The sequence below is a fragment of the Mustela nivalis genome (assembly GCF_964662115.1).
Source record: "Mustela nivalis genome assembly, chromosome: 8".
NCBI lineage: Eukaryota > Metazoa > Chordata > Mammalia > Carnivora > Mustelidae > Mustela > Mustela nivalis.
The window spans coordinates 81836959-81849548 of NC_139027.1; the positions used below are offsets into that span (position 1 = coordinate 81836959).

General features: G+C 40.8%; 1 protein-coding gene and 1 pseudogene across 4 annotated transcripts in view; one reads left to right on the top strand and one right to left on the bottom strand.

The window, feature by feature from the left end:
- The first annotated feature begins 685 nt into the window (after nucleotides 1-685).
- IL18RAP (interleukin 18 receptor accessory protein) overlaps nucleotides 686-12590 on the top strand; it is a 39925-nt gene continuing 28020 nt past the window's right edge. For all 3 annotated transcript variants that reach the window (XM_082747146.1, XM_082747148.1, XM_082747147.1), the window contains exon 1: nucleotides 686-888. The gene's annotated coding sequence lies outside the window, so the exon portion shown is untranslated. The remainder of the gene's footprint in view (nucleotides 889-12590) is intronic.
- Nucleotides 5322-6519, bottom strand: LOC309872660 (L-lactate dehydrogenase A chain pseudogene; annotated as a pseudogene). Its single transcript has one exon. The product of its transcript is annotated as an L-lactate dehydrogenase A chain pseudogene (transcript).

A 12590-nucleotide genomic window follows, 5' to 3' on the forward strand; every position in this document is an offset into this window, starting at 1 on the left:
GATAGAATATGATTATAAAGATGAAAATTTAAAAAGGAGTTGATAAGAAGTTGGTTGAAAAAGAAAAAAAGAGGAAAGAATGTGACCAGGTTGGAGACTAGTACAAAGCCATGCACTAGATTTAGGGTGTATTTTAATCTGTTAGAAGAAACTGTATCCCAAAATTTTAAAGAAAGAAAAACCTATACATATACAAAAAATAAGGTTAAATACAATGAAGGGATAGAATATGACTATAACAATGAACATTTTAAAAAGCTTTTTAAAAAGGTACTGATAAGATAGTTTTAAAAGGTTAAAATACAAAAGAAGAAAAATTGAAAAAAAAATAGAATAAGAAAAAAAATAAAATTGAACAATATTTAAGTTTAAAAGACTAAAGAATCATGGAAAAATAGCCATGAATTCTATGTGTTGCTTTTCCCTAACTCTGGAGTTCCATGGTTTTCATTGATCAGTGAACTTGGTCTTGGCTGGATGTTCTTGCTGATCTTCTGGGGGAGGGGCCTGTAGCAGTGATTCTCAAATGTCTTTGCCGAAGGAAGACTTGCACTGCCCTTGCCAGGGGCCAGGCTAAGTAATCTGCTTGGGTTCACACTAGGAGCTTTTGTTCCCGGAATGGTTTCCGTACAGCTTTGGAGAAGGGAAATGAAACTGGCAGTCTCCCAGTCTCTGGCCCAGAGGAGCCAAGAGCTCTGGCCCCACTGCTCAGTGCACCCTCAGAGAAAAGGGGTCAATCCTTCCTGTCTCCTTGGCCTCCAGCTGCTCTCCAAGCTCACCCGACCTGTGACTGAATGTTTCTGTCTCTGGCGCACAGCCCATTTGGAGTCTCCAAACACAGCAGATTCCTTCAGTGTGCTCCCATGCCACTCCTCCTAGAGGAGGAAGGTGAGTCTCCCCAGATCTGCTTCTTGTGGGGTCCCTACTTGAAGAGCAGTGGTCTGACTCTGCCTTGGATCATGGTTTAAGGTAACCCTGACCTGAGAACCCACTCCTCAGCTCTATCCCTACAGCTGATTTCCCTGTCTGGTACCTGGAAGCTCTGTCACACTCAGACACTCCTGGTCTTCTTGTGAACCTGAGGGTCCTGAGACCAAACTGTTCCTGTGAGGGCTCCACACAACTCCTTCCTCCCTCCCCCACCCCAGCCTGCCTAGCCTCTGGAGCGACATCCCTCAGTGGAGCAGACTTCTGAAAGTTTTGATATTGTGCTCCGCTGCTCTCTCACTTGCCAGGAGCCGGCCCCTACCCCAGTGGTCTATCTTCCCGTGTATCACCTCAGATTCACTTCTCTGCATGTCCTATCTTCCAGAAAGTTCTTGCTTTTCTGTTCCTAGAATCGCTGCTCTTCTTCTCTTCTATCTCCTATTGAGTTTGTGGGTGTTCAGAATGGCTTGATAACTATCTAGCTGAACTCCTGGGACCTGGGGATATTTAAGTATTTGACTCCTCTGTCATCTTGCTCCTCCAGTTGTTGAAAGCCTTTGGACAGTGAGTTTTTTTGAAACAAGTTTTTAGAGGGTGATGGTACTTTCCTGGGGTTGGGGCACCTTATATAAAGGGGGTCTAGGGCAAAGCCTGCACAGTAGAAGCATGGCTACTTAGGAACTAGCTCAGAGGAGGATGAAAGAGTATAAAGGATCTTCAGCCTTTCTGCTAGGCTACTAGGATAAGGATAAAGGAGGGAAATGGCACTCAGTCCTATGTAGGATGAAAGTGTACACTTGACTAGAGCATGTCTGCTGTGGCATCTGCCAAGATACAGGGAGTTAGACCTCTGGCAGGTACTAGGAGCTCACACTGTGTTGATGCTGATGGTTGGCCAAGATGGTCAGTGAGGCACAGAGAGGAGGAGCTTCCCTGCAGTTATCAACATACTTGTCTAAAGCAGAGACAATGGCAAAGCCAGTTTCCAAGACCAAGTCAAATTGTAGCTTTAAATTCTAGGAGGAAATAGTGAAGTGAAGCTCTGAGGGAGGAGACCCAGTGTCTGGGGAAAGCCATCTTTTTGAGCAGAAGCTACTCTGAGAAGTGGGTTTAGGAGTAACATAGGGCTCTTCAAAGGGCGAGAAAGCCACAGATCTAACAGGAAATGGTGTGTGTGTGTGTGTGTGTGTGTGTGCGCACACGTGTGTGTGCTGTGGGCAGGGTACATGGTCCTTCCTGCATGCTTCACCAGTAATGGTCTCAGAGCCCCCAGCCTGGACTGTGATCATTACTGGTGAAGCATGCATGTGAGGCTTGTGACAACAAGGTTTTATCTCTAGAGTCCATCTTGTGGTTTCTTATACACACCCCATGATTGCGATTTATGTTATCGCCATTTATACATCAAGGCATACAACTTGATGGGTACGATTAATAATCAATGGTGAACATGTTAAGAATAGAGTTCCAGATTGTGTTTTGGGAGTCCTAGGGATCCTCATGATGCCTTTGGGACCATCCTGGGTGGTGAGGTAGAGTGAGGGGGAATATGGGAACTGGGTTCATTCTTCTCCCCAGTGCTCATTCCTTCCAGATACCTCAATTAGACCAACACTGCTTTTATCCATTTTTATGTTGAGGTTCCACATAGTCACTTTATTAAAAAAAAATACCTCTGAAGAGGTCATGGTTTAGATGTAATGAACATAATCCACTCTAGCTAGTTTAAACAGAAACGGTTCTAGAATTGTTCAGAGAGGGAAAGAAACAGACCCTAGACTAACCTTCCAAGAATATCTTCCAAAGTCACGAAAAAAACTGGGCTGTCAAAGGAGCTGCTTCTCCTGCCACAAACAAGAAGAAATCTGCTCAATCAGGATGTTCTTGCTGTAGTTACCAGCTCCTGAACTAGTCTGGAGTTGAAGTAGTGGGAAAAACCTATACTGTGGAATTGTCCAGGACTGAAAAGGCCTATTGCTTCTAGTACCTGGGTCTACCAGGACCAACATTATTAATTTGCTTTATCTCACAATAAACATAATAGCCTCAGAATAATTTATAATAATAACACAGCTATCCATATTTTGTTTATTTAAAAAATTCAATATTTGGGGGGAGGTACTATTTTATACCTTGAGAATATCCCATTAGGATATAATAAAGACAAGTTCTTGTGTTCTGGAGTCATTGGAAATTATTTTTCTTGATGTAGTTTTGTCAACTTAATAAATAGTTCAATTTCTTTGATTTCGATTTTTAAGGATTGCTTCTTGAAATTTTGTTTGGTTTTATAATAATGCAAGATAGTTACAGCCTTCTAGAGCAAATCTATAAAATAAGATACATGCAGAAAAATCCAGCTTCTATTCCTCTCCCTGCTGCTTGTTTTCTCCCTCCCATATAGGCAAACCTTTCTAAAAATGATGTCAATATATCCTTCCATTTTTAATATAGATAAAGACACATATATATATAAATCCCTTCACCTCTCTAAGATAAAAGATAGCACAATATATACAATTTTTCCTGCCTTGTTTCCCCATTTCATAATATATTCCAGAGATCATTGCCTATTTGCATGTGGTGCTATTTCTCCTTCTTTCTTGGAGATACATGTGAAGTTTTACCACAGTTTATTCAATAATCTCAGTTCCAGTCTTTTGCAATCTTAGATTATGTTGTAAAGAATAGTCTTATGCATACATATTCTCACATTTTTGCCAGAATATTTTGGGGGATAGATTGCTGGAAGTAGGATCTCTGCATCAGAGGATAATACATATGGACTTTGGCTTAATATTGCCTTTTCATAGGGATTGTCCTTTTGAATTCCCATTAGCAATTCCCATTAGCAAGTCACAAAGTCAATCCAGATTTAAGGACATGGAAAATAGACTCTACTTCTGGACATGTAAAGCAGAATGCACATCATGGAGCAGAGGAATTGAGGGCAGCCATTTTGGGGATGCTATCCCCTCTCTGCCTATACCAGGACCATTTCCTTTCTCCATATGGTATTTCTCCATAAAGTACTTACATTAGCTTTTGCCAAGTTTTCTCTAAAGATAATGATCTTGTTCATCTCTATTACCCATTAGAACCCTGCAATGTAGTTGCAAATATGTGTGTTCCCAATCTATAATATTTCTACTTTACTATTGGTATTTACCCATTTACTAATTATAGAGAAATGTATGCTTTCTTCCAATATTTGTATATATTCACTTTTAAAAATTAAAATCTTAAATTCATTTGAAATTGGTTTTGGTGTGCAGTGCAAGGAATGGATATACTGCAACATATTCTACATAGCCGTCCAGCTAGCACAACACTGTTTTCTAAAAATACCATCTTTTACCCACTGATGTAACTTCCATTAAACTTTCATATGCCATCAGATCTGTTCCTAGACCATCTAGTCTTTTCTATTGGTCGGTCAACTTTCTATTTATGCAATAATACCACATTGTTTTAATTATAGAGATTTAAAATTATATTTCAATATCTTATAATGCCTATGTCCCTTGCTGCACCCCAAAGCTCCTATTTTTCTGATTTTCTGATATTTCTCACATGTTTTTTCTTTCTAATGAGCTTAACAATTAGCATGCTTAATTCCAAAGAAAAACCTGATAGCATTTTATTGGGTTCACATTAGACTTTTTAAGTTAACATAGGGAGGATTGATTTTTTTTTTTTTGAGGTTGTTTCTACCTAACCAAGAACATAGAATGTCTTTCTCCTTGTTTAAATATGTATTTGATTCTTTCTGGAGTGTTTGATAGTTTTTCTCTTAATGATTTTGGCTACTTCATGTTAAATTCTCTACAGATAATCATATCTTCTCCAAAAAGGGAGGTGCAATTACATATAATTAATTAGAGATAAGTAATTAGAGGCACTGGAACTGGAAGGGAATTCCAATGCTTCTTTTTTATTTTTTTTTTTCTGTTCAAATTTTATTTGGTATTTTAGTTGGTACAACAACACTTAGTTGGTTGTATGGTCTTTTTACATTATATGGCAATGTACACTATATTCTGACATACATGGTACACGAAGTAAGATCCTTTCGAACAGTTACGCACGATACATGCAATAATGAATTTATACGTTGGAGCCCAGGATGTGACTGACTGGAAAAGATGGACTAGGCATGTTGGGTGAAGGAACCTGAAGTCCTAGAACACACAGGAAATACTCATCTGGTTTGAAGAGCACCTGCTGCATATGCAATATTGGCAGTGGTGCCTCTGAGATGAACCCATTGAGGACTATAAAGGCAGGTATCATTCAGCATCAGGGTATAGCTGCAGGGTTTACTGAACCATTCGTATTTAGAAATTTAGGAAACTGATGTTTTTTCTTTATGCCATTTTGATATTATTTAAGTAACAGATCAGATAATAAGGACAATGTACACAACCTCCAACTAAAACCCTGTCGTAGTCTAGACAGGGAAGTGGTACATTAGAAAACTTTAAAACTGCAGCTCCTTTTGGATCCCCCAGAGTGTATCTGCACTCTTCTTCAAACGGGCCTCTTCCTCAGTAGTTAGAGTCACCTTCACAACATCTGAAATTCCATTCTGTCCCAAGATGCAAGGAACACTAAGGAAGACATCATCTTTAATTCCATAGAGACCCTTAATCATGGTGGAAATTGGATGCACCCGCCTAAGATTCTTCATTATACTTTCTGCCAAATCTGCCACAGACAGTCCAATGGCCCAGGAAGTGTAGCCTTTCAGTTTGATCACCTCATAGGCACTGTCAACACCTGTTTGTGAACCTCTTTCCACTGTTCCTTATCTGCATCCGTGCCTAAGTCAGGGTGCAGATTCTTCAGAGGCACACCAGCAATGTTTACTCCACTCCATACGGGCACACTGGAGTCTCCATGCTCCCTGAGGATCCACCCGTGACAGCTTAACGGGTGAACTCCCAACCTTTCCCCCATTAGGTAACGGAACCGGGCTGAATCCAGATTGCAACCACTTCCAATAACACGGTTTTTGGGAAAGCCACTTATCTTCCAAGCCACATAGGTCAAGATATCCACTGGATTGGAAACAACAAGCAACTTGCAGTTTGGGCTGTATTTGACAACATTAGGAATGATGAACTTAAAGATGTTCACGTTACGCTGGACCAAATTAAGACGGCTTTCTCCCTCTTGCTGACGTGCCCCAGCTGTGATAATAACCAACTTGGAGTTTGCGGTCACATTATAGTCTTTGCCAGAGACAATTTTTGGTGTTCTAAGGAAAAGGCTTCCATGCTGGAGATCCATCATTTCTCCCTTCAGTTTGTCTTCCATGACATCCACAAGAGCAAGTTCATCTGCCAAGTCCTTCATTAAGATACTGATGGCACAAGCCATGCCAACAGCACCAACCCCAACAACTGTAATCTTATTTTGGGGGACATGTTCTTCCTTAAGAAGATTCTGTATCAGCTGGTCTTTGAGAGTTGCCATTTTGGACTTAGAACCAAAAGGAATCGGGAGTGCACGTCGGGAGGGCGAGCGTCAGCGGCGCGCGAGACTGAATCCGGACTTGGCGGCAGCGGCTCTGACACTCCTCCAATGCTTCTAATTGCTTTTTCTTGTTTAATTGCATTGGCAATTTATCCCTAGTGAAATAGAATTCATTCATCCAATAGTAATATATGTTTCAGTTATTTCTGACTGGCTAACAAACTATCCTAAAACTTAGTTGCTTAAACATAACATTTTATTATTATTACTCACAGTTATGCAATCTGGATGGGCTCAGCTAGATCATTTCCTTTCTCCATATGGTGTCTGTTGGGACTGGAACATTCAATATGTTCTTTACTCATGTGTCTGAAGCTGGAATGGTTGAAACAACTATAGTCTGACTAGACTTCTCTCTCTCTCTCCCTTTTCCTGTCTCTCCCTTCTTCCCTCCTTGTTTTTACAAACTGGCCAACTTGGGCTTCCTTACAGAAAATTATTTTAAGATATTTGGAATTCTTATATTGTTCCCGACTTCCAAAAGAGAGGAAGTAAAAGCTGAAGATCTTTCAAAGACTGGTTCAGAGCTGGCACATTGTCACTTCTACTGCATTCTATTGGTCAAAGCAAGTCACAAAGTCAATCCAGATTTAAGGACAGGGAAAATAGACTCTACTTCTGGACATGTAAAGCAGAATGCACATCATGGAGCAGAGGAATTGAGGGCAGCCATTTTGGGGATGCTATCCCCTCTCTGCCTATACCAGGATAGCCCATCTCCTGCAAACCTATTCAAATAATATTAAAGTGATCAAATTCATTAACAAAGTCTGCATTAGGATCTCTGAAACTTCAGAAGGGCTGTTTCCACACTCCGATTCACTCAATACCTATCATAAACAACACCTTATGTTTAGACTTCTCCTTCCATCCTACCCATGTTTCTCCCCGGCTCCCAGGTCTGCTGCCTTTCTTCTTGCACCGTGCTGCTCCCACAGGACACTGTGAGCCCGGGACTTCACATTCCTATTATTTTTATGACCTCTCTTGGAATAGGTCTGAAAAAAGCAGTCATATTCTCTTTGAATCCCAGACAGATTTATGATTAGTGGCAGATATCTTTAGGGGTCCATTTCTGGCTATAATTGCCAATTCCCTCTTCTACCATTCTAACCTCACCTCAGGTAAACACTTCTTTTGCCTTCGTCTCAAAGTGAACTTGGTCTTCACCTGTGTTTTTTGTTCTCCTCTATTTATGTGTAGAGATAGTCCAGGAGCTCTGATGCACTCACATGAATCAGCCTTATCTTTGCCAGAATATGAGCTTCTTGAGGGAAGGTGATATCAAGATTTACCCAGTATGCTTTCTGGGCAGCACTCTTTTGGACTTGTGTGGTCTCAGGGTCTCAGGGTCTCAGGGTCCTTATGAGGTGATTTTAGTTGTTCTATCAAAGGAATGGTGGCACTCTTAATTATATTTTATATTTTGAAGTTTTCTCTATTAATAAATAGGTACAAAAAAAACCTGGGTGATTTTATTTTATTTTTTTTAAGATTTTATTTATTTATTTGACAGAGAGAAATCACAAGTAGATGGAGAGGCAGGCAGAGAGAGAGAGGGAAGCAGGCTCTCTGCTGAGCAGAGAGCCTGATGCAGGACTCGATCCCAGGACTCTGAGATCATGACCTGAGCTGAAGGCAGCGGCTTAACCCACTGAGCCACCCAGGCGCCCACCTGGGTGATTTTAGATTTTAAATTTTATTTCCCTTTCTGTTGATAAATTATTCCTGTATATAAACAGTGTGGGAGAGAGATTGTTTTCCTCTTCCAGAATTAAAATTGATAATAAGAAAGGCTTAAGCTTGTATCTTAAGGGTTACACTTAAGAGGTTACTTTTACAAAACAAAAAAGAAAAAAAAAAGAAGTTGAGAAATTGAGTGCTAATATTCTTTACAGGAAATTCCTGTAAAGGAAACAGGCTTACTCATTCTTTCAACTAAACCTAACCACAAACCTTATCTAGTTGAGGTGGTTGGTCACAGAAGAGTTTTCAATGCTTCATCTTTAGGACATTTCCTTCTATTGATAACAGTTCATTGGATTTTTCTCTGTGTGCCAAAGTTTTGACAAAGACAATGGTCATTTGCAAATTAACAAATGTTTTCTTTTTTCCTCCAGGTATATATAGAGATATATAATAGAACTCTGAAAATGGATATTCTCTCATGTTCTTCAGATAGAAAAGCTGGCAGTTACTGAAATAAAGACTCAAAGTTCCTTCTTCTTTTTTTATGTCTTAAGAACAGGTGATAAATGTAAGAATTGTTTTTACTAGATCTCTTAACCAGAAAATGTAAGTTGAGAAAGGAGCTTAAATAATTTTCAAAGTGAATTTCTACCACAATTCCTTTTCATGAAATTTTTTAAAGCTTTTTCAAGTTTTTTAAAAATATTTTATTTATTTACTTGACAGAGGGAGAGAGAGAGAGAGGAAGAGGCCAAGCAGAGGGTGTGGCTGGCAGAGGGAGAGGGAGAGTGGGACTCCACCCTAGAACCCTGGGATCCTGACCTGAGACAAAGGTGGACACCTAACCCAGTGAACCACCCAGGCACCTCTCATGAAATTTTTAAATAACAAATGTGTTGTCTGAGAAAATTTGTACCTCCCTTTATATAGAGTTTTCACTTTATATAAACCATGACAGTTATCAAAAAACCGAGGTATAGTGATTTGAGCATTTTGTGGGTTTTGGCTAAGTGTAGAAGGGCTCTAGATGTTTGCCAAATTCTAATGTTTGTCTCGATGTGATCATAAGCTCAAGTGAGTGAGAGCAGGGACGATACAGTAGATTTTCTGTATTTCCCAGACAAAGAGGTATAAAGCTAACATGGACCATGTGAAAATCGTAACAATATTAGTTGAATCAAACACTCACTATTACACTAGAACAAATCTCTATGTGTACCTGTATTCTCTGTGTGTAGTCACTGCTGATTTTGTGGGCAATTATAAAGTAGGGACTTTAAAAAATATGTTATTTATTTATTTGAGAGAGAGAGAGAGCATGAGTAGGGGGTGAAGGGAGAGGCAGAGGGAGAAACAGACTCCCTGATGAGCTGGAAGCTCAACTCTGGGCTCTATCCCAGGACCTGGGATCATGACCTGAGCTGAAGGTAGATAGATACCTAACTGACTGAGTCACCCAGGTTTCCCTAAAATAGTTTGTCTTTGACAGTAATATTTCCATTCTTAAATCTCTATTGATACCTGCCTTCTCCATCATTTTCTTCTCTTTTGCCTTATGCCATCAAAAACTTTGGTCAGCAAAAATTTTAGTTCACTGTTAACCTAAGATAGTTGAAGGTATAGCTTTGACCAGTGGAGGTGAGGAATCATCAACCTCTGAGAAAAGAATTGTGGCTCTCAAAAAGCAAGTATGAAAATATTTTCATGTTGCTCTGTTGGGCTCTTGTCTCTTTCTGTGAGGAGGTATCATGTGGTGATGACAAAATCAGAGGCTATGAGACCCTCTAAATCTGGACATAAATTCTTTTTATACTTACCAGATGTGTGATTATCATTAATAGTGGGGTCCACTGTTTCAAACAGTGTGAGGTTTGGTTGCCCATTAGTAAAATAAGAAAGACAATCATCTTCCCATGTGTGATCAGAAAATAAATGAGAGCAGTGCACTATGTTCAGGGACACCTGCCCATGGTTTTAACTCCCCTCAAGAGAGACTCTACAGACTGTTTTGGATTAAGTTTCCCTTGCTCAACAAACCATATACTATGTATCTTACGTGATTCCTTATGATTCTGAAAGCATTTTGGTGATGGTGGAATGAGAGTCATCACCTAGATGTTATATAGCCCTAAATAGGTAGATGTGGATGAACAAATGACATAGTGTGTTATCCCATATAAATGGGGTTTCCAGAATAGGTTTGTCCTTGTGTTGTTCAGTTGCCAACTGGGCTGACAACCACTCTTATAACTCAGCATGGACTCACCTATCTAGGCTCTATTCTTGTCTCTGAGTGGGGCTTCCCAAGGATGCTTCTTGGATCATAGAAACCCCTGTTGATAACATAGACTCCAGGGTTCTCTGCAAGAATCTGATTCAATATGATTTGGAGAGCCCAGAAATCTGCATTTTTTAATCAGTGTTCCAGGTGACTATTATAATCAGGAAAATTTGAGAAATGATGTCCCAGAGACAGCTATAGTCTAGAAACAGCTCCAGGCAGCCTGACATCCTAGGCAGCAGATGCATGTGTCATGGAGAACTTCTGTTGGGTCAATGTTGGGATGGAAATTCCTGGGGTCTGAAGGTTGCTGGGGATGGTAACCAATTTGCTATAGGCTTGGCATTCAAACATGGAATCACAAAATGTTAGAGCTGAGATGATCTTAGCAATCATGTTCTCATGGTTTCCAAGCCAAGGAAAAAAAAAAAAAAAAGACACGTTTCCTAGTTTAAACACCAGAAGTTCAGATTCCCTTGGTCTGAGGTGAAGGAATACCGATACAACCCAAAGAATTCATTTTGCAGATGAGAAAACTGAAGTACAGAGAAAGGTTAAGTGTCTTAACTGGAGTCACACAGCAAGTTAATGTTCAAACCTAGATGATATGCATTCGTTCTGACCCTTCCTGAGTGTTTTGCATTTATCTGGAGAAGAGAATTGATTGTGACCCATACATAAAGCTTTGCCCTAGGATTTGGAGCTACGATTTCTGAAACAAGATCCCTGCTCTTAAGGAGCTCCCAGTCTCGTGGAGAACACAGCATATGCGATAACAATCATACTGTGGTGAGGGTAAACTAAGAACAAGATGTTACTCAGGCCTTGTTGTTATCCAGACACTATTCCTGGAGAGAGCATGCAGGCTAGAAAAGATAGACCCAGCTCCTACTGGCATGAAGTTTCAATTCTTGTTGGGGCAGAAGTTTTTAAAACAATGTATTTTGAGACCATAATGTGAGCTACACACGGTCATATAAGGTGAATAATAAGATGGCTGCCGGCTGATGCAGTGGTGAGAAGGGAAGGATGGACTTTATTATTCCAATGGCCAGACAAGGTCTCTGTGGAGAAGAAATGCAATGTAAGACATGAAAAAGCTGAACCAAGCCCTACAGTGTTTTGCAAATGGTGGCTGTAATGGATATTTTAAAAAAAACATTTATTTATTTGTTTTAGAGAGAGGGAGAGAGAGAGAAAGAATGAGAGAGCTTCCGCAAGTGAGCAGGGGGAGAGGCCGAAGAAGAGGGAGAGACAGAATCCTCAAACAGACTCCCCACTGTGCTTGGAGTCCAATGTGGAGTTTGATCCCAGGACCCTGAGATCATGACCTGAGCTGAAGTCAGATGCTTAACAGACTCAGCCACCCAGGCACCTTGGAATGAATTGTTTATCTCATGTGCAGTGCAGCTATTGAATTATGCAACATGGAAATGGCCTGCTCAGGTTTGCTCTTTAGGAAGATGCTTCTAGAGGTTGGAGATGGAGAGATTATTCTTTGAGGCAAAGAATTTGAGACCACATCTCGAAAGGCAGTAGCTGATCCTGCCTTGTTCCTCGACCATAGTCCTTATAAGAAGAGCCATCATTTGTCACCAGTGGGGATAAACAACGCAGAGACTCCCGTCCCCAGGCCTGGCTCTCTTCAAGGTGCTCCACCATCCTATGAAGCCGCTCCTCTCCCAAGCATCCTCTCCTCTCAACAGGTCAGCCACCACTACGCTGGTCCCCACCTGGGTAAACTGGTCAGGATAGACCTTCCTACCCTGCATGGCCCCGCAGCCTCCTGTCCAAGCCTGATCTCTCTGTGCTTTTAGGCAGTCTGTCTTTTCCTACTTCCTCACTCTCACTTGTACTTGACCTGCCAACCTGCTCGCTCATTCCCCTCACAGCTGAATGGTGTCTAAGCTCTGCCCTTGTCAATAAATGCTCAAATTCTGCCTCTGACTTCCCTGCACAGTGTAGCCTGTGGACTACATGGCTTGTCTCCACCCGTCACGCTACTTCCTTTTCTTGCGCTGCTCTCTGTCAGCTCACCCCGACCCCGACACAAGCTGTTCTGATCTATTGGAGCCAAACAGAGAAGACACTTCTCAGTCCTTTTCATGCCAACTCTATATAGCTTCTGACACTGACATCCCATTTTGCTGCCAGA